Consider the following 23,481-nt stretch of genomic DNA (forward strand, 5'->3'; position numbering starts at 1 on the left):
GTCTTTGTCCCTGGGCCCGTCTGCCGCTCCTTGTCTAGACTGATCACTATAGATCTGTTACTGTCTGTGTAGGTCACCCTGGGTCTACTCTGGCCTCTTTGTGCATGAATGTGTGTCACTATGTATCTCTTACTCCATGTCTGTTATGTTTGCCTGTCACTTGTTTCCCGTCATCGTCCTTATGTCTGCTCTTCTGTGTCTACGTGCTTATCTGCTACGGTGTGTCTACCACTGTCTGCACTTGTCACTTTGTTAGAGTGTGCTCTGCACCCCTGTCAGTGTGCCTGTCACTGCATCTCTGCCCCTGTATACACCTGTCACTCTGACAAATGTGTCTTAGACTGTCTCACTCTGTCTGTTTCTCTTTGTCACTGTATATCTCTCATTCCGTTTGTATGTCACTTAGTGTAAGCCACTGGGTCAATCCGCTACTGCGCGCTTTTGTCAACTTGAGTTTGTCTCGCTTTGTCTTTTAGTCAACATCTGTGTGTCTCTTTGTAGCTATAATCCGCTCTGTCACTCTATGTACCCCACTATGTGCTTGTCACTCTGGTTCTGTCACCATGTCTGTGTGTCTGTCATAGTATGTAAGCCACTCTGACACCTACTGTTTGTCTCTGTGTCCTTGCTACTGCGTCAAGTGTAGGAGAGACTACATTTCTTGGGCGGATATCGGCAGGCTTCAGGAGAGCTTAGCCAATGGTCCTGCTTAGCTCCTAGACCCTAAGCACAAGCTGAGCCGTCAACAGACGTAAATTGGGCAACATGTCATGACAAAGTGCGACAAAGGCTTTTAAATATTTAAAATATGTATTTTTCAATGTTTCTCAGTGTCTCAGCTAAGGACGTACATGTATTAGCACTGAATCGTGTGACATTTATTGGAAGTAATATTTTTTAACATGAATCAATCAAGGATACTCTCCTACTGTGACTACTTTGCCACGAGTAAGCCAAAACATCTCCGTTTTTTCATGATTTCTATTTATATGGCCTTTTTTATTATTAAATGTGAACCAAGGTTACTTTATATTGCCCATATATAGCTGAGGTATTTGTAGAGTGTAGATGCTGAACTGAATTACTTCAGTGTTCTCTTAAGCTGGTTGATTCAAGAAAATTATAGAAAATGAAGTAAAATGATAGTCTTGTATGACCCAATTTTTTCTAGTGAGGAAGCCGGCTTTTGGGCACCTTTTTCCTGGCTCCACAATCAGCAATTGAGACTCTGGAGGTTGATATTCCTGATCTCTTTCACTTAACACCGAAGGTCCATGTTTTGTTTTCAGCTACTTCACATTTAGTGTTAGTACACGGAGTTCAATAAATACATTTATCACACCTTAAATCATATCATATAAAAATATTTTTTTGTTAAAACTTTTAATCGTAAAAGACACAGATACATATTAAAAACAATGTACAACATGACCTGAATCCACCTTAAATATCAATGCATATTTCATAAACTGTGTCGATCAATGGCTGTATATCAATGAAATGTTAACCAAAATAATAGGTAGAATTGAATAGACCTATGGCCCTGATTTAAACCAAAGTGGTGCAGCGCAGTGCTGTGCCAAAAATAGCAGTGCTGTGCCATTTTTGAAATGTAGGAATGCGCCATATTTATAGGAATACAGTGCAGCCCTGTGTTTCCTCCAGCGCTAAATTAAGCTGCCTGCACAAACGCAGGCATCACCATAGTGCAAGGGTGTCTGCTTTGAGGGATATATTGTTTATGTGAAAAAAGTGACCCTTCCTGCACATAAGCAATTTATTATGGCGACTTGGCACTTCTATGTGTGCTGAAAAATGACTGGTTATTGCCACCGGAGCGTCACAATAAGTGATGCTCCGGTGGCGCTAGGGGCTGTTAAATATGCCCCTATATAATGAACAGTTCAGCATCAAAATATTTGGATCCTTCCTCATTCTTATTACAATCTGTATGGATTTTACAACAGCCCAACACATGTAAACTGATGTTCACAACTGAATAAAAATCAATGCTTGTCTGCATTGCCAAATATTAGCACATCTTAAAATAGGAACCAAATAGCTCCTCCTATGAGACACATTAAATTACAAAATAAAAATAAATTGTCGATTGTGAAGAACAAGAGTCACGGGGCACACAGGCAAGTGTCTAATATAAGGCAAAAGTGTCGGGAAGGCAACCAGATGATGTTCTGTGTTCGATCTGAAGCGAGTCAGCAAAAATCTATGTTGACTAATTTGAAACCAGATAACATAAAGTTCCGTACCTAGGGTTGAAATGATCAGCGTGTGACTTGCAACAGGGTGTTTCTGTGCCTTCATGTGTTCTCTCTTTTCCTGGAACATAGAAAGAAATTTAATTTAAATGTATGTTTACAGACCGAAGAAGGAGAGACTCTGTGTCACTGTACAGTTTTGGCATGTTCAGCTTAAGGCGGAGAGTCTTTATGTATACTAGCCAGGGTATTTTCAGAGCATTGTCAAGCTGCATGCAGCCGAAAAGTACCAGACAATTGAACAAAGCCTCTTCCTTTGTCCAAATGCTCTGCCAAAGGAGAAGAGGAAGTAACTTAGGGTCAGATGTAGCAAAGGTTTTTACCCATTCTGTGTCTATGGGAAAATGTGTTTGTACATATGGCCCTTAATGTGGTCTGCTTTAGTGACCGAGATGGGCAGGGGTACTCTGAGGGACTACCAGCAGCCTTGTCATGAACATATCTCCAACTGCCGTAAGTCATCGGATGCCTTCGTGCCCCAAACACCAGGCCATAAGGGGCAGTCAATAAACATTTGGACGTTTGTACCGCAACAAGCTCTTTGAAAGGTTTACTGCTCAATTTTGTAGCAAAATTGAACAATGCCTCTAAGAAGTTCGAAAAAGGAGTTGCCCAATTTCTTACTACAGTGTTCCAATTACCCTTGTTATCAAGCAGGACTTCCAGGTAGGGGAAAGTCAGGACAGAAGTAATTTTTTTCGATTCACAAGAAACAATTTTTTGAATTTCTTGGGACCAAAATCCATTGTGAGTGTCTTGGAACGGTTAATGGTAAGCTCTAGCTCCCCCATGAATGAGCAGAATTTATCCAAAAGCCTCTGCAGGCCGAGCGGAGTCTTGGCTAATGAGACTGCATCATTTATGTAAGGCAGAGCTAGTGTTTGGCTTGAACCTACTCTTGGTACATCATATTCAAAACTCAAGAGAAATTATGACCATTTATGTAAAATGTGACAAGAAAAGGGCGAGCACCCACCCCTGACAAACACTCCCAGATATTTTAAAGGGCCTGCACTCAAGCCATATCTGACACTAGCGGTCACCCCAGTATGAAGTTGGCTCAAAAAGTTGACGATGCAGTCCTCAACCCCTATACCAGTCATCATCTCCCAAAGGTTGGAGCAATTGACATGGTTAAACGCTGAATTTAAGTCTATGAACGCCAAGAGTACACCACTACCCCTTGTTACAAAATATTTATTCTTCACTAGATGAAGATTTAGGCATTATTTAGAGCTCCTGAGGCCAGCTCTGAAACCATATTGAAGAGCAGACAAGATGTTATGTACCCTCGCACACTCCTCCAGCCTTCCTAGGAGGATTTTGTCCAAGATCTTAGCTGTGATATTTATGAAAGAGATCGCTGATGACATTTTGGGTCCCCTTTATGCCACTTCTTGAACATGGGTACAATAATTGCGTGTATCCATTAACCGGGGGGACCTGAACTGACTGCAGCATTGAAAACGTTTGAGACAAGTGCTGCCCACAAATATGGATTATCTTTACATAAGTCAAAAGGAATCCAGTTGTCCAGGAGTGCTATGCCTCTAGGACACTTATTTAGAGCTACCAATGCATCCTTGAGATCGATTTCCAAGTGGTCCAGGTGCCCCTCTTTATTTGTGGAGTTAGCAATGAACTCCTCTTTGGATGTTGGATCACCATAAACACCTGTATATTGTTTAATCCAGCTGTCGGACAAAATCACATCCTCCAGCCCTATGGCATGTGAGTCCTTAAAATATGAGGAGTTAACCACCTGGCAGAAGAAAATTCTGTTCTCTTCACTGGCACTTTCTGCCATGAGGGATTCATAGGCCTCCCTTTGCATGATTTCCTTTTAGGTAGCAACAGCTTCTTTGTATTATAAATAGAAAAGGTGTACCAGCTATGGAATTCTGGGTACTTGCATTAGTATCTTGACCAAATGTGATGAACCTTGGAGCATTGCTTATCGAAGGATGTAGGATGTGATGTTTTTGAGGTCTAAATACGGATCGTTTGTAGCTCCTTGACTGACTGACACAGCACTGAAAAGCAGGAAGTAATCTCTACGGGGCTAGCACTTGGATTTAAGCATGTAAGAAACTCAGAGTAATTCCTTCTGATCAAATTAGTCAACATACTCTCGTTATCTGTTCTATCCCTTTTCATCAAGATCCCCTTTTTTGTCAGCACAAACGGGAAGAAAATTAAGAGGCTGAGTTGCAGCTAAATTATTGCCATGAACTAAAACCGACAAAAAATTATGATTGCTGTGTGCGTTTTCATGAAAACCATAATGTGAAAAAAACTGGTACTATATCTAACCAGATCAAAATGAAGTCAATCAGGCTGGAACCATCCTGTCCATTGGATGTTTGCTTCAACAGTGGAGTACTGGAAAAGGAGGCAAGAGTGAAATGCAAAGAGTATTTAAGGAGGAACTGATTCAATGCTGAACCACAAGGAGTATGGGAGACGTGTCAGGGGGCACCATGACAGACCACCATTCTGCATAAGGGAGAACAGAACAGCTCACAAATTCTTAAACTAAAATCCCACATCCCCACAATAGGTACATAACAGCTCTGGCCACTGACAAACCTGGCCACTTCCTGGTCAAAATTGTTGTTATACCGATTAATAAATGAGAAATTAATTTGACTGCAATGTGCTGTGCAATAAAAGCTGAAAATTTGGTGAAGCCAGAAAAGACCGGATAACTTTCCCCAGAAATAAAACAGAGGTTGTTGTAGGGTGAGCTTTCCCTTCGCCCACCCAAAACTGGTGGGAGCTCCCACACTTTAAATCAAACTGACACAAGACAAAGGTATACATGTGCATAGTCCCAAGATCTGAAGGAGTTATTTTCTGTTTTGAATGTTTCCACAGATAGAGGAGATCAAACACAGTGACTGAAGATGTCACTGTGCTTCCCTTTAATGCGTCTCTTTGTAGCACTGTAACCTAAGGAGCAAACTCTGTGGGGGCTTTGAGTCGTGTTCAGGTTTTGCTAATTATTTAAATGCGGTCATTGAGGTGTAAAGCCTCCCCTAAAATAGTCCTGTTCTTCGAGTTAGGAGAGTCAGCAGTAACATTAACATTAAATAGCAGCTTCTGCCTTCTATTACTCTGCTGGCTCACCATGAGCATCAACTCACCAAAATGCCAGAGGTAGCAGGAGTGACATTGTACTCCATTTGACCTTTACTTTGACTTACACACACATACACATTCACACACTTCCTCTCACATAAACACACTTTCACCCGCAAGCATGCATACAGCATACATTTAAAAGCATGTTTTACTTAGCTTGGCTTACAGATAGGGTAATATTGTAGCTAATGTACTTCATTTTTTTTATACTAATAGTGAATATTATTATTCACTGTTTGTGTAATAAAAAATGACTGAAATCCAGGAAAGTGGAGCTCCAACCAGTGTCCATTAGACGAGCTGTCTCTGTGTTCCAGGCAATTGTTTTGCCACCTCTGAGGCCAGGGGTCGCAAAAGTAGTGGCGGGGGTTGCAAGGGGCAAGCCAAGGGTCACAGCTGCGACCCCTGGTGACCCCTAAATGAGTCCATATGGCTCAAGTGACTTGACAAACACGCCGATTTTAGGCGAGGCTCAACACCTCAGTGACTGCCATTAAAAAATTAACAAAAGAACGAGGTCTGGAGCCCCCTACTAGTTTGCCCTTAAGGTTACAGCACTTCAAGAAAACTTAGAAAATGTGCAGCATGGCTCAGAAAGTCGTGTTTGGTCTGCCACTTTTTATTCTTCTGTTTGCATTTCAAATTCTGGGGGCTTCTGTTCTTTGCTCCCTCTCCCCCACTTCATTATCCTGGGAGGATGGACTGGTTGGGTGCCCGTCAGCGTGTGTCTGTTTGCCTTTCCAAAGTTTGTGTGTCTATCTACCTTAATATAAGTCGGTCAATATATCTATCTGTCGCTCTTCAGTGTGTTTGTCTCTGTCACAGTCTGCACATCAATCAGCGTGTCTCTGTGCTTCACCATCTCACCGTGTCTGTCTGCACGCGGTGTCACTGGCACCTGCCCCTAAAAGTCCCAAGGTCACATAGCTTCCAGTACGGAACAGCATCCGTGCCTCTGATAGCACGTCCAGTCCTTGTAAATTACTTATACTTGGACACGCCGGAGGTCGGTGAACCTTTTGACCGGGTTGAGTTCTCCTCATCCAAAGAAATCGTCGGATCCCTCAAGTCAGTGATCAATAATCATTTATAATCAATAACCAATACTCAATTAGTAATCAATCAACAAATTAGTTAAACAGAAATCAGTAATTAGACACACCATGACCTTTCAGTCATGAATAACCACACCTGTTTATTAAATGTTAATGAGTTTATTTCCCTATATTAACAAAGCTAGCACAATGTAAGTAAGTCTCAAAATCAAATGATACACATATACGAACATTACTGGCTGTCCATAGCGACGGAAGAAACGCAACCTACGTAAAACTAGAATAATTATACACTCTGATATAGCTGTGCAAATCACTAATAAAAGTAACTGAAATTGACTAATTGCATACATCGGTCAGCATAACAAGATTTCAATTCAGCACGGTGCATCAAATGAATACCTCAACTACTGATTAGCATTGGCATGTGGGGCTTCATGCAAAATGAATTTAATCAACATAAATTTAGAAAACTTCTAGCTTAGGCTCTGTCAAAATAAGCAGTTGGTACCTAAGAAGGAAAACACAATGAATAGTACATTTATCCTTTCATAATTACCAAATACAATCAGCATTCAAGGTAAGTCTTCGTCCTCCAGGTACCGGTTCGATCAGCATGGGGCAGACTTCAAAGGGGCAAAGTTTAAGTCAAGTTTTCCTTGCAGCAGCAAGGAAAATGGGGGGGGGGGCAAAAGTTATTGTATGGGCAAGGCAAAGTAAAGTTAAAGTCTCTAGGGTGAGAATTCTTTAAAGTCTCTCTCTCTGATAGAGAAAAAGCATCAAAGTGTCATCAAAATGGCTTCTCAAATCTGGCTTCAAAATGGCATCAAAGAAAATGGCTGTCTTCTCTTCGTCCGATGGGATTAAGTAAGAAAAGTTCCAAATTCTTCAGGTTCTTCCATTGGAGGGTCCATGGGGTGATTTCTCTTTGACCAATGAATAGTGTCTTTTCTCTTAATACTCATCTACGCATAAGGTGTCCTTGGAGTTTTGGAACATAAGTAGCAACAAAGTTGCCAATTAATTCTGCATCAGTGTCTTCATTGTCTGCACCTGCAGAAACTGACCTTGAGCTTCAAAGGGGATGAAAGTTGCCTAGCACGCAACTTTGAGATAAGTGTATTAGTCATTCTACCGGAAAAATACAGCTTTTAAAGATTCAAAACACATCTTTGTTAATACAAGTGAAAACTATGCAGTTAAAATTGAGACCAGGCAACTAGGCCAAAGCCTCTGCTAAATTTAGGCTAAGCATATAACAGTTTTAACGAGAAAATCATAGAATATAGCTTCAATTATGACATATTAATACATTTGTCGGTTTTCATGATTAATTAAGCTTGTTTATACTAATGGCGACCTACTTCGTGGGCACGTTTTTCTACATACATTACTTTTCTTTGCTGAAATCACATTGTCTTATACGATTTTGTTGCATGATATATAAATGTTTATTAGTCTTTCTTTTTCTGCTTCATCACCTCCAATCATGCCCTCCTCCAAAACGCCGGGCCTGACACAATTTTCCCACTCACCTAATCCAGCCAGTCAGATATTTGTCAAGGAGCTCACTGGCTCACGTTGCTGCGCTCAGAATCTGTGAGGTGCTGTAAACCACAAAGACGAGACACACCATGCTACACCTAACAGGCTTAGTAACCCACGGGACTCTTTTTTGTTCAGATCCCAGCCTTGATTGTGAATGAATTGTTAAGAATCCGTCTACCTTGGGTAGCAGCTGCAATACGTTTTTGCAGGTCAAGCACAGTTTTGACGTCTGCTGGGAAACTGAGCTCTGCTTTGGGTCTCATATTTTTCATGACGTGAACATTCCCAGCGTGGCTTACAGAAAATGAATGAATGAACACGTGGTTTTCTGTCACCACCGCTCAGTTAATCAGGATTGAGACTTCCAGGTTCTTCAAAAAGCCCCCAGCGTCTAGGCTGAGGTCACACTGTAGTAAAAGTGGGATGAACACACATACACTGTTGGTCCCTGGTGACCATTTTAATGTTTGAAACACCCAGGACAGGCAAGCGAGAATTGACGTTGCAGTGCCACTCAAAGGTTGGGCCACCTTAAAGCTCTCTTGCTTACAAGACTTTTTTTAGAACCTCTGGCTTCAGTGGGGACAGAGGGCATTAGATGCATCTTCTGAGTTCCATGCCTGCGTCCTGAGCTGGTGCCTGAAGCCTCCTGCTGCTTCCGTTGGGTATTCGACGCCTCGGAGGGCAGGGCACAGGAGAGGAAGCAGGACGGAAGGAAAACTGAGCAGACGATCGTCCCAATACGAAGAAGTCTCATTTCGAGGCACTATGTTAGATAGAAGGAGGCGTCTATGTGATGTGGAACAAGTATGAATTTGGTCACGACAATACCAGAGTTGAAGATCTTTTAAGGCCTGAATTACAGACTTGCAAGCAGTACTTAATTTGTGCTTCTTGTTTCTGGTGCTGAGCACCGGCACTTAATTTTGAGGGGCGGTGCTCATTCTTCTGCCCCAAGCATTTACTGCGAGCAAAAGACACATATAGGAAAGACGGAGGAAGAGAAAAACGAAAAAGCGTAACAAACGGAGAAAGCAGAAAGCTGCTTGAGTGAGCTGAAGGGGCAGGGAGGGGTTTAAAATGGATTGACGAGGCCCGATATGGCTTCAGGATTACGCCGCCTTAGTATTCCGTGGTCCCACATTTAATTACAACACCTGTATATTTAACAGGAGGGCTTTGGGCACCATCACGTTTTTATTTACAAATTAAGCACTGCTTGCAAGTACACAGAAGGCCTGTCTGCTGTGAAGGAATCCTGCACAAACGGGACTGTACATTTTTTTTTTTTATCACAAACTCTTCCTCAGTTTACTCGGCTTCCTGCAGGCCTGCTTCAAAACAGAGCAACTGAAGCAATCAGCGCCAAGAAACTGTAACTTTTATCTGTCGTGTACAATACCAATTGAAGACAATCGAGGTCCACTTGTGACGTAACCTATCTTGCAGGGGGTCCCCACTGAAAGCAACGCATAAGGGCTTGTCTTTTTGCTATTTTTTTCTGAGCCATGGATTTTAACAGTGTTGTGTAGGGTTTAATGTTTATTGGTTATCCCGATTGGCATTCAGTAAAACAGGTACACATACTTCTCTCTTTTTTTTAGCGTTTAGGAGTGTGCACCTTTGCAGTTGCGCACCAAGGTTTTTTAAACTTTTCTGCAAAAGACGTTTTAGTGGGAGATGTTTGCGCCATAAACCGTGGGAGTTACACCGTGCTACAAAAAGTAAAAAGAGCGGGGTTTTAGCTCTCAAAACCAGTTATTTTCAGGATTTTTCATTTACTATGTTTCCTTCACATTTATAATAATTTAAGATCTTCTTTTATAAATCCTTTAGCGTGAACTTGACTGCCCTCTGCCTTTTAATATGTTAGTGGTTGTGTCTTTTGATTGTAGTGGTGTAACAAAAATTAAGGGGGCACCACTGCACAGTACATGGAGCCCCCCCCCTCCGGACTCACTCAGGGGCTGTCAGGCCAGGGTACTGTGTTGAGGGGGCCCCCTGGAGCTTGCCCCTCCCACTCCCGCACGGGCTGTGGGTGCCTTTGTTACGCCACTGTTTGATTGCTGATCCGACAGCTCTGCCGGCTTAGATAAGCCTAGCTACCTAGCATGGGTGAGCCAATGGTACTCCAAGGTTTCCTTGTATTTCAGATGTGGTGAACCACTGGACTTGGGCGTTCTGGAAGGTCGACTAGCGCATGCTAATCATCAAGCCATTCTCGCACTCTTGGCCCTACCAGCGAGGTTCTTACATGACTTCATTTTCAAAACTCACTCTGAGGCGCCCCCAAACCAATAGATGCGTTTTACGTACTACTTAAATGCCTCGTGTGTTCATGACATGTTCCATGATACACCGAACTAAACACAAGCAAGAACAACTCATCACACACTGACACTTGCTCCAGATGCTTCACAACCATTCACCTGTGCTTAAGAAACCCCAAACAATGGTCAAGAGATTACTAAAAAGGACTCAAAATCATCCTGACTGTCCTTGACAACAGATGTCTCTGGACACCCAGCACTGAAATGGATGACAACATCCCAATGTCCTGTCACACCACACGTACCTCCCCATCTCATCTGTACTTAAACTTATCTTAGCATGTGTAGTAAGGTTTATGTGCACAATAATTACACACCCCTCTTGGCTCTTTCCTCATTATTCCAACAGTCACCACTCCAAAGAAAATCACAGACATCATGTTCATCTTCAAAAACAATGTACTAATGTGCGCTTATGAGATGTATAGCTAACAAAGCCCACAGTCATGAGTGAATTTTAGACACAATCTTGACCTCCCTCAACACATCAGAGCTTCCTCCTCTCTTCTTGCGTTGCGCATGAAGCTGAATACCTGGCCCTTTAAATAACACTGTAGGGAACACAGACGTACATACCTACCATCACAGGTGATTAGTGCGCTGTACAAATTTACATAGAATACCATAACAATCGCCAATGGCAGACTTAAATTATAGACCCAATCCAATGGTTTGTTCGGTAGCATTGGTGGACTCACCATCAAATAGGATAAACTACACAACAGCAACAACAAGAGCTGCAGCGTTCCCACTCAGACACGCACTGTGTCTCTTGCAATATTCAGTCTAGAAAGAGCTGATAGAAAACTTGAGCCTTTGGACTTGACAGAGAAAAGTACAGCTCCTACCAAGGCAGTGTCCCACTTTGTTGTTGCTCTGAAACTTACATAATGTGATAAAATACAAATATTTAACACAATGCTGCTGATTCCCCTGGCAAGCACATATGACTAATTTCGTATGCTGTTTCATATGCTGTTCCCATCGGGCCACAGTTGTGTCCAAGTTATATTAATATTTAACCTCACTGCAGGATATCACCTCTCCAAATTACATTCCAGCTCTTTCAACACAACCTCTTTCTCAGCGTCAGACTGCAAAGATGCATATACCTTTTTCGCAGCATGTTGGTGGTGGTGAAATTTTCCCAAGACACTTTCTAGGCTTGTATGAGTCCTACAGAATAGCAAGGGCATTCTCCATAATATAAGGACCACCAATCACGCCCAGCCATGGAGCCTTCAAGATCTTGCCATTACGCTCATCTCCCACATCAAAGTCTTTGGGCAAGTGTTCTACTTGATGAGAGTGCCATTGTCCCACCAAAGGCCAAAAACGTCGAGGACAGCTCTACTCTCTTGTTGGTGATCAAAACGTAAAGCTTCCTCACTTGAGTCAACAGCAGTGGGTGGTTCTTCCCACACCAATTAGCTGCCATGCTGCCTATGCTGGACCACATAAAAAAGTCTGTTTCGCTTACCAGGACAAATGAACATCAGCTGGTGTGCAACACTGTGCAAGAGGCACAAGCAGAAAGTGACACAATGCTTACTTTAGAAAAGTATCTCATTAGATGCACTTCTCCTACAAGTCACCAGAAATGAATCCAACACCATGATTGCTTACACAAGCTTAGCCCTGACATCCACCATGGGCCACGTATAACGTACAACAAAATATCACAGTTGACCTGCATAATCATCTGCTGTAAGGCTTCAGCTATCTGCTGCATTTATCTTGCAGGTCTCCTAGACGTCATGTAGGAGAGCCACAAACATATTGTCAAGCAAAATGCACATTGCAAGGGACATTGGGGTCTTGTGCAAATGCTATGGTCTTGTAAACTGTCCACCTCAAATATTGGTTTCTAATCTGCTGATCACAGATTCAAATATTGACAGAGCCCACTCAGTTTTTTCGTCCCTCTGAGGTTGACAAAAATGAGTGCAATTGAATTATGTAATATTAACACTTACTAATCAAACAAATGATAAATCAGATTGTGTCACATGGTGTAAAATTAGGCAATATTATCATTTGTAGGCATGCCTCTTTGTGTATGACTGATGCTGCAAGCAGTTTTCTTGCTAATTTAATACCTTGAAATGGTACATGTGGAGCACGGGCTATGTATCGGCCTGTCACTGTGGTAGAAAAGCCATGATTCACACAAACCTACATCAACAAAGCACCCTATGATGTCCTCTATGAATAACTCCGGCATCTCTGTAGTTAAACAACCCCTGGGTTGCGGATGAGCAGCTTCCCACAATCCCTGTTCTGTTCCTTCTTTGAAAGATCCTTCTGTGAATTCAAATAACTTGCTAGAGGATTCACCTGCATTTGAGAGTGTTGCGGTGGTGAGAAGAGGCCTTCTCGGAACAGGCATCCAACACTGGCCATTTATTTAGCACAGACCATGAACAGAGTGTGAACATCGAGGGTATTATTACTTAAAGCGATGGTAGTTGTTTCACGAATCGTTTCCTTGAAAGGATGAAAGACAGAATCGGATTGGTCGGATTCAAAACTGTGACCTGCACCTGATCCACTCGGATTTCTGCATCAGACGCACAGCTCAATGAGATATCTAACAAGACCCTGTTGAAGGCGTCCTTTTGAGATTGAGGCCGCAAAGGGCAGACGTGATGGACTGAACAAATGGGCAATGACAAGGTGGGTAGCATGGATGCTGGCTGTGTTGGCATGGAGCTGCTTTACAAATCACTGGGAAAGGATCTGAGAACAAAAGAGAAATGTTACAGTTAAATGAGGCTTTATATTTCATAAAGTCAAGATGAGCTGGAGGTGGTGGATGAACTAGGTGAGTTCAAAACAGGCCAGTGCTTCTGAAATGTCACCCAAAGGAATATCATCAATGGTGCGAGAACTTGCATCACCTTTCAAAGAAAATGTGCTGGGTGTTTTACCTCATGCAGGGGAGTTCCTTCTAACTTGTCCTGCCAGGTGAAAGCACACCTGATGATGTCATGATAACCTGCCAATGTTTCCCTGTGCACATCCTTTCTCACAGAGTATTTAGAAGATTAAGCAACTAAGTGGTTTGCTCAAGTGAAGGGTCATTTCAACCCACCCCTACACAGGAGACATGAATATCTCCCTTCCTGTGTCACCCTCAGGAAGGGTACATCCTGCAGCGGCTTGTCATGGCGTGCCTACAAGAGGAAAATAGGTGGATGGCAAAAACCTTTTGAAACTCAATCCTCAGAAGGCAGAACATATCACCAAGGTACATCATTTGCAAATCCAGTCATCACTCGAAGGGGCTACACATACTCTATCCACGTATGTAAAATATGTGGCTGAGTCACTGGGTGGCACTTCTGTGCCTGTTCATGCACATTCAGTCGGTAGTAAAATTTGCAAACCATCAGTGGCACACTGAAAATCTTATTTGTGACTCAAATTCTCATTTTGTCCATCTGGATCCCTGGCACGGACTGCTGACCTTGCCTGGGATCCAGAAGCTTCCATGTGAATGGGTAATAATTATTTCCACAATTCAGAATACTGTTCTTTATCTGGGAATTACATGATAAAACAGTATTCTCTGCTATATACATTTCAGCCAGTCAGAGATCCAGTACAGTGGGATGTTTAATCACTGCACACACTGCATTTCAGAGGGCCACAGGGCACCCAGGGGTTACTGGGCCCACCGGTGAGGATTGAAGCCTTTTACCCCCAATTTCCAGGGGCCTGACCTACTGTGGAGTCTGAGGAAATGGGCCAAGTACCCCTTCTGCTCGTGACTCTCAATGGTAGTTATGGTCGAGCTGTCCAAGGCTCCTTCGGGGAGAAGTGTGAATATAGGTCAGTGAACACGACTCATAAGTTAAAGAGCGGACAGCAGTGTCAACAAGTCAATGTCCAGCAAAATACTTAGAAGTATTTTTATTTCCAACTCTGCAATGAGCACTCGGAGGTCGCCCCTTCTTGGAATGAAACCATCACCCTTCCACTATATACGAAGGGGGATAGATCTCTCCTGAGTAGTTACCAACAAATAACACTGCTGGATGCTGTTGGCAGGTTATTTGCAAAAAGTGTTTAGTCCATTTACAAAGTTGGGTTTGCAAAAACATGATCTTCCTGAGGGAACAAGTAGGCTTGAGGCCGAAATGTGCCACGCTTGACAAAATTGTAGTTATTCAAGCTATTACTAAAAAAAATATGTATGGACAAGTAGGCAGTTTGTACATGCAGCTTTCATTATCTTCTCCACTTAACCAGGTTGACAGACCCACACTTCAGAAGAAATTTGCATGTCATGGCATACCCCAATGTTTGTTGCATCTAACAGAAGCACTGCATACTTCAACTTGGTGTAAAGTGCTGCTGGGAGGAAACCAGAGTCTTTCTACAAAAGTACATACAAATAAGGGGCGAAAACAGTGGTGCTTGCTATCTCCTATGCTGTTTTCTCTGTATGTCCACGATTTACCTACAACTTCTTGCGTCAGTCAAGGGGGACCCCTCAAAAGTTGATGGTGAAGAATTATGTTTCTAGATCAACTCCAATCCTATGTGGATGAACATTTTCTAAAAATAAATATATCCAAAACCAAAAAGGAAAGTCTCACTTAAAGAAAACACATTATAGCTGGCATTTGAGGAAAGAAAAAATGGAGGTGTCAAAAACTATGTTTTCCTGGGAAAGTTGTTTAGTGCTAACCTATCGGAGAAGGATCCTGTTTCACACCTAAGTTTCAAAGCGTGGAGTCAAGCAAATGGTCTGAGAAGGTTTTATAACGCTCACAGGAGGAGACACTTTGCCACACTTCTTTTATTTTGCCTAAAAATCTTGCCAAGTCTATTATATGCATCAGAGGTTGTGGGAACTGATTGTTGGTCATTTAAGAACTCTAATGAGTGCAAAATCCTGTGTAAACGTTGCCGCTTTAACTGATTAGTCTCTGCAAGTGTGCTCTATCTGGAAATGCGTCTATCCAGCACACACGTGTTGGGTTTGATAGCCGTCTTCTGGCAGGAATACCGTTTATTGCACTTGGAGGAGGGCTTCCTAAGAAAGCTACTCTGGAGAGAAATATTCATTGAGCAGCAATCAGACAGCATCTTTAGGAAAAAATGTAATTAACGCTTTAGGCCTATTTAAACAAAAGCAAGACACACTGGGGACAATGTCTGCACTGGAGTTAAAAGCTTCCCTTAGTGGCTCAAGTCCTGACTTAAGCATGGGATTGGATGTGGCCCTGTGTTCTCCCCAGGTCAGATATGAACGGGTTTGATCCTCATGGACTATAAAACAAATGCAGCCATAGTTGAGTTGGAATATAGAGTACAAAGTGTGCCATCTGTTTATACTTATCAGATTTTCGACTGCAGCCACTAAGGAGTGTGACTGGGGCCTGGGAGAACATTAATAGAAATAATAGTGTATGCCCTCTATGTTCACAGGGAATCCAGGACTTAGATCATGTAATTTTCGTCTGTCCAGTGTTATACTTGCAACAAGTAAAGTTTTTAAAACCATTATTTATACATAAAAAGATTTCTACTGCACATAAAACACTATGGGCCTTATTTATACTTTTTGGTGCAAAACTGCACTAACGCAGTTTTGCACCAAAAAGATTTGCACCGGCTTGCACCATTTTTTAGCACCAGCTGGGCACCATATTTATGGAATGGTGCAAGCCGGTGCAAAGGGTAGGCTAGCGTAAATAAAAATGACGTTCAGCAGGTCAGAGTCAAAATAAATTACTCTAACCAGATCAGCGTCATTTTTTTAACGCTAAGGGGCATATTTATGCTCTGTTTGCACTGAATTTGCGTCATAGAGTCATTGTTTGCATGGGATTGCCTACCTTGCATCTTATTAAGAGAAGGTTGGTCTCCACTTCCAAAAAAGGACTTTAACTCCATATATTTGGCACTAGATGGGTCTAGCACCAAAGTATAAATATGGAGTTAGTTTTGCACCAAATTAGAGTTTAAAAAAATGACGCTAATTCAGTGCAGAGTATAAATATGCCCCTATGTTTTTTATACAATCCGCTGAATGAAATTGTGTGCTACAAAATGTTTACATTTTTTAATAGTTTTTTTAATTTGATGTTGTATGCTTTACAGTTTTTATACTAAAAATGGAAGGACTTCAGATTGATGAATTCAACCAACCAAAATGATGTCATCATTTTAGACATTGTATAAACCTTGTATTTTTAAGTCACTGCTGCAATCTGTTCGGAAACATTACTTATTCTGTGATCTTGTAGTTTATTATGTTGTAGTCTCAGATCAGGGACCAAAATCAATAAAATGTTTTGACCTTTTTGACCTTTCAACTCTATGCATTCAAAGTAAGGTTACAACATATTTAAACAATAACAAATTTCCCCTTGAGGTCGGGGCTATAGTGTTTTGTAAGCAATCCCTGTCCCACACGCGCTTCGTAAAGTGGCTGGGGCTGTTTCTCATTCACAGATGGCCAGATCCAGTAAATGCTCAACAGTAAGCCTTAAGTCAGGAGTCCACTTTGGCTCTTAGCAAAATAGTCAAAGTGACTTGGCACTGCTGCACCCTTAGCAGCAAGTCCCCTGGGGCCCAATAGGCCCATAACCAGTCTTACCCGCTCCAACAGTAAGTAGGTTTGCAGTGTCCCAGCGTGTGCCCTGACCGCTGTCACTCATAGCACCCTGGTCCTGTTCAGAGAGTTAGCTGCATGCGCACACGGCTGGCACGGCAGTGATTCAAGTTGCTCTTTCTGCATGGTCAGTCTTGTGCTCCCCAATGGAGGAGAGGGATTGGGTTCCAGTGCTCCCAGCTGGGGTCCCTGTAATGTGGCAATGCACCCATGAGTCCTCCTCAAGGGGTCAACTAATGCTCAGTTGTCGATGCTTTGTGTGACCTACGTGTCAAAGCTCACAGTTCTCAAGTGAAAGCCCAATGCTTGCAACAACTTAGGTAACATCAATCCCTCCTTGCATACAGAGTTGCCTTAACACTACTGCCTAAGGTGCTGGCTCTCACCACATGATAGATGTACCATGGCAGCCCCTCTTGGCATACGGGGTTGCCTCTAGGTGCTGCACAGGCTTTGGCCCTTTGTATCCGGCACATCTTTCACAGAGGCCCTTCCTGGCATACGGGTTTGCCGCTACTAGCACTATACAGGCTTCCTTCTCCCTACGCAACAGTGTGCTTATGGCTATTTTCACGGCAGCCCTCTCCTGGCACCTGCGGGTCACCAACAGTAAACTTCACATGGGCAATGACCTGAAAGGTGCAGTGGCACTCTCCTCACATATCACACCGCGAGTCCGCTCAGATGGACTCCCAAATGGACCTCCCTCCCAGACTCTTCTCTTCCTCACAGGATACACTGGTCTTGGCATGCAGGCAACCACTGGTGGTTTGGGCTCCAGAACAGGTGGTCTTAGTTTTTCTCGTGATGTCCCCTCACACAGCAGGGGAGACCAGAAGGCTGCGGCCCCCATTCTTGGTCACAGCAGAAGTCTTGAAGAGGTTCTCCTCCTCACCCAGCACAGCTGGCTACTTGGCCGATGACAAAGTAGTCCCAACCTCCCTTTTATATAGTCCATTTTCAGACGCCAAATGTGATGAAAAGTTATATGTTGGGGTTCTGCTTCTTTTGAAGTGCACACTTTTCTTCTCTCTTCTTCCTTTTGAAAGGCTGTCTTTCACAACAAGAGAGACTCCGAAGCTGATAGTCCCACAACACAAGCCATGGAAGTGACTAGCGTTCACACCTGGATGTCAGCCACAGTGATGTGGGTATCAAAAGGATAATCAGGGTTTCGAACCCTACTCTTTATGATTCCCTTATCAGCCCCATCTCCTTCCTGAGTTGTGTCCAGGCCCTTTTGTTGTGATCTCACTGGATCTAAGAGCACACTTTGAAATGTACAGAGGGAGTCTCTCCATCCCTTCTGCAGTGTGTCCCTCCCAGCTCACAGGAATGCAACAATACACCAATATCTCTGGAGTGATTCCTCTACTCCCCATGTGTTCACCAGACAGGCCTGGGCTTCCCAAAATGAAACTCAGAGTTCTCCATGTAATGTACCATTGCAGGCACATGCACACACACACATCAACCAGTACTGTTAGATAATGCATAACAAAAGTATATTAACAGTACATTATTATTTAATAGTACACACTTTCAAAATGAAAATACTTTAAATATCTTTTTTTCTAATTTTCAATGCCACCTTAAAGCCAGAAATCCCTGGCTGCAGTATTGAGGTGTAAAAGACACAAGTTGAGGGCTGCTTATGAATTTACATCCGTTATAATTAGCTATAAAGAAGAAGAACAAGAAATGCCACCCAAGGCATGCATTCATTCATCACACCATTTTTCTGTGCACCCTGCTCAGTACTGTAGCTTTTCTATATTGTGCCATAGTGTGCCACTTGCCAACTCACACACTGCTAGAACACACATTCCCCATGCACGCATTGCACAACACTTTACCCTTCATGTAAATACTTCTCACAAGCACGCATACACCCAGCACATAATATTACTGCACTCGTCCTGCAAAGCACTACCTCTGTCATGTAATGTGCCTCTCTGTGGTATGCATACACATAGTACACACACACTCACCATGCATGCACTGCACAGTGCTGCTTTATCCCTGTGCTGTACCCTTGCCATGCACACAAAATTTCAGAGCAGAGTCACCACTCCTGTGCTGAACAGCACTCTACATCTAGCAAGTTAAGGACACAGAAGTGGAACTTAAAAAAGGTAAATGAGTCTGTAGGCCTCATTCCTGGGACACAGATCAACAAAGACCTCTGCACTCCTACTGATCATTACTCTGTATGCCACCACCACCGTAATCATGATGCTTAACTCTTGGTGAAGGCATTAGCCTTCGCCACTACGAGTGTAGTGCTTTGAATGCCCCTCCCGGTCCAACAAGACAGCAATCCGTGAGACAGGCCTAGTCATTAACTTGCCCTCATTAGAATGATTAAACCATGTTAATGAGGGGTTTACTGGAACCATTTACTCTAGTGTCACTATTTTCATCTCATCACTCTTACACCTTCCTCAAAAAACAACCACATCGACATATTGGTACGCTTGTTTTTTTATGAGAAAGCAATACATTGTGACAGTATTTATATGTGTTGTGTTCAGCGATATACAGTCAAGATTAACTTGAAATAATCTGAAATACAAATAGATGTCAAACCAATATTTTAAATTAAAATGGTTCTCATTACAAAACTTCTGATTATTAGGTCTCAGCTAAGACAGCGCATATGCGGTCTGTTGCAAGTCATATTATTAGCTTACAGAGGTCTTTGAGTCCACCAATTGCTTACCCAAGGTTGGCTTTTCAGATGCGCTTATTTCCTTACTTCGTATTCATCACCTTCAGTGGGCTTTCTTCCTCTTCCGATGTTTATCCATCCCCTGGAGCATCGACTCACTTTCACTGGGCCCATTTCAGGTGCTACTTTTTAAAATTGTTTTAAGCACTCTACAAAAGTGCATGTGATTTCCATTTGTCTTCCTCATGTACATCATGTTCCTCTTTCTCTCCTGCATGTTTCTCCCCTCACGCTAACTCAGTTGCCGTTCTTGCTTCCACTCCACCAGCTGTCCACTGTCCGTTTGCTTCCCTGTACAGTATTGTAAAATCATTGCCAAAACTAGTGGGTCTCATAGGCGAGACCTTTTGGCTTTGCTGATGCATGTAAAAGACTTAGAAACACTGGCAACAGGCAAAATTGTGGGATTGTCAGTGGCTGGCCCAAACACTCACGTTTTAGGCAGTAGCTGGATAGCTGGCAAGTGATATTCAGAGGTTGAGAGATAGGAAATAGATGCACGTGTGGCGGTGGGGGCATGACTAGCAGATGCATGCCTGGGAACTCAATGACCCGACAGTACGTCATGGAGTGGTGGAGTGGGCCTGGTGTATACGGTGGATGATTAGCGTTTTATTGGGAAGAGAAACCTTGGTACTGAATTACAGGGGGTGGTTTGGAGAGTAACTGAGTATGCAGTACCTCAGCAGATGAGAGTCAATAATAGACAGCTGGAAATGCTGGAGGGATCGCCCATGTAAGAGGACCAGTTGGTCATTGTTACATAGAAGCAACAGAGATTCACTGTAAGCACACTCTAGTAATGCAATGTGCTTGTTAAGACTATTTTTGTGGAACCATTTTTGCAGGGGTATCAAATATGTAATAGCATTTCCATGTGTTAGGCACAATGGTATAAAATGAAAGGCGTAGGGGTAATAATTTGCAATACAATAAGTTCAAAACAATTATTTAAATTAAATTGGTTCTACTTACAAAAACGTTTCCATTTTAAGATGCTTTATCTGAGAATCGTCGGTGAAACAGAGACACTTCTATTTGATTTAGGATTATTTATGGGCAACCATTAGATATATTCCTGCCTTGTTCCCAGAGGTTTAACAGAGATCAGTGTGGGTCTGATATGGTATTGTACTGGTCATTGGGATATTCACAGCCAATCACATTCCTCGTAACTCTCAATATCTACTATTATTGTCTTATCCCATACTTGGTGATGACTAAACTGTAGCTTAGACCCAAAAGCCAGGAAAGGCCCACGTCAGCTATTATTGCGTATTGCAGTGATGCATAGTTCTTGTTAGGGTAATAATGCACAAGAAGTATGACGTGAAGGCTAACACTAGTATAGGAGATTGAAACAAGGGGAAATGAGGGATGAACTGAAAATCTCTCCCCCCCCCCCCCCCCCCCCCCCCCCAGAATCTGCAGCTGCTGCACAGCACCATCCATAGCAGAGGTAAAAATCATGTAGTGCATCGGACAGACACTAACCCAAGGAGGAGTCCGCTTTTTGTGTGTGTGTACATGCACGTACGTTTGTGACTCATTTATCATCTAATTGCAATAGTGTTCATAGTTGTGGAAAACTCTTTGTCAAGGACTGGGGGCAAATTAAGTCTCTCGAGTTTGTTTCTCAATTGCTACAGGAAAGAGTTACTCTTCACAATGCATGGGAGCAATGCTTGCAATAAGTCTAACCACTGTCAACTGCTCGGGGTAGCATTCCAACCCCTTGCTCCTTTGCCCACCATACCACCTCACTTTCTAGCCAGCCATATGCAAATCAGTATTGGTGTCATGCTCCAATAGGATCAGTCCAGCCTGAACTGCCAAACCAGGTCTTCCCTGAACCGGAACACAAGCATCAAGGCAGTTCAAGCTGGAGAGCTCCTATTGGAGCATGGGCAGTACCGGTTTGCATACGCCTGGTTAGAAAAAGAGGTGGCATGGTAGGCAAAATAATGATGGGTTGGAATGCTACCTGGAGTGATTGTCAGGGGTTAGAGTTATTGCAAACCTTCTTCCCATCAGCTTTTGTGTGTTTGATGTTGCTCCCTGGGTGGCCCAGCATAACCGGTACTGAGGGTCAAATACAAGGAAGAAACCTGACGGATAAAAGGCACAATATCAGGAACACGAATTAATAGAAAGAGTGATATGCACAAGAGAAAATCAGGGAATCAACGTATTCCAATGCATTCTTCTCATGCCGAAGCCTTCTTGCATATACTTGAGGCAGGATAATAATATCAAAGGAAGAAAGGTGGAGGTCATCTTGGTTTGGGATTTTTAGAAAGCAAACAACCCTCTTGGATAGCACATGGATAAGGTTAGATTCGCCTACTTTCCCCTCAAAACAGTGTTTCTGAATAATTGGTTGCGTAGAAGGAAGCCCATGTTTGACATCCCTCATGCTTCCAAGCCACACTAGCTGCACCTAGTGCCTCGCCAGGGTCACAAAGCAGATGTACCTGCAGAGAACTGACGCTGAAAACTGAAGAAACCTCACACCACGTGTCTAGCAGAAGTACCAGAGAAGTCTGTAACACGATTCACAGCCCAAACCCTCTACATTCACTCTTGCTGAAAAGAACTGGGAGAGCTTTGAGGGTAGGGTAAAGAACAATATTGTAGACAAGTATTGAGTCAAACGTTGTCAAAGAAATTGGAAAAATTTGGGGTAGTTCTGTATCTTGCAGTTGAATGTTCAATCTTAGCAAATGTACAACAGTGGTTATTGGCACAGAAGCCTAGCAGTGCAAGAGGTGAGGTCCAAGGGCGAGCTAATGGCCTTTCAAAGGAAAACAAGAGTGGAAACCTCAATATTTCACCTAGACACTTTATTGATCCCAGAATGTACCAATTTTAAAGTGTATTTTTACACAGCGGCATTGGCCATTATACCAATAGGTAAGAAATGTGAATGGATAACCATGAAAAGTGTGTGCTGAATGTCACACATGCACAGTGACAAGAAATCTCAGGCACTGCAGAGAACCTGTCAAAAAAGCAGCAGTGCTCCTTGGGTTGTGTCCAGTGCCGAGGGATCCTGGGAACAGCAGTCCCACTGGAGGCCACACTGGAATCTTGAATGAGGGTCAACAGTCTGAAGCTCAATTAAATAACATTGAGAGCTTTTGTTCTTTACTATAAATCTCTGTTAAAGAACATAACCTACCTATGGTTCGGGCAGTGGAGCCACAAAAGAAAGAAGTCTGCAATCTGGTGACACTGCTGATTGCCGACCCTCACCTTAAGGCTCAGATTGGAGCCACTACTAAAAAATCTTCTCATCCGGTCAATTTGGTTAGCGTGTTATTTCCATAGAATGTTGTGCCACAGCAGAGTTAACATCTGCATTATTCTTGGATAATCCCAGTAAGATTTCTGGATATACTAGATAATTTGCATGCAGGGGGTGCAGAAGACCAATCAATGTCTCCGTTTGGGTTGAGAACTTTCACTCAGTTATTCCTTTACCTTAAACACTCTCTTGGTTCTCTGTATAGTTTGGTGTTACCTTCTAAATTCTATACTTGACTTTCTAGTTTCCTGATATACACTGACTTGAGCCGGCAAAGTTCTGTTGAGACGCTTATATTGGCTGCAAGTCCATATATGTTCACAGGGGTGATACAAGTTTTCCTTTATAATAGTCTGCCAGTCCAGCTAGAAAGCTGAGTTTATTATTTGACTTGTGTAGTGTATTTACCAATAAATATGTAAGTACAGTTTCTATATTGCTGGTTACTGTTGGTTGTTATTA

The 23,481-nt window shown here is 42.7% G+C and overlaps 1 protein-coding gene across 5 annotated transcripts in view; it reads left to right on the forward strand.

Annotated features, from left to right (window-relative positions):
- ADM2 (adrenomedullin 2) overlaps positions 1–23,481 on the forward strand; it is a 114,742-nt gene that overhangs the window by 88,940 nt on the left and 2,321 nt on the right. The window lies entirely within an intron of this gene.

Source organism: Pleurodeles waltl, chromosome 4_1 (genome assembly GCF_031143425.1).
Source record: "Pleurodeles waltl isolate 20211129_DDA chromosome 4_1, aPleWal1.hap1.20221129, whole genome shotgun sequence".
Lineage (NCBI taxonomy): Eukaryota > Metazoa > Chordata > Amphibia > Caudata > Salamandridae > Pleurodeles > Pleurodeles waltl.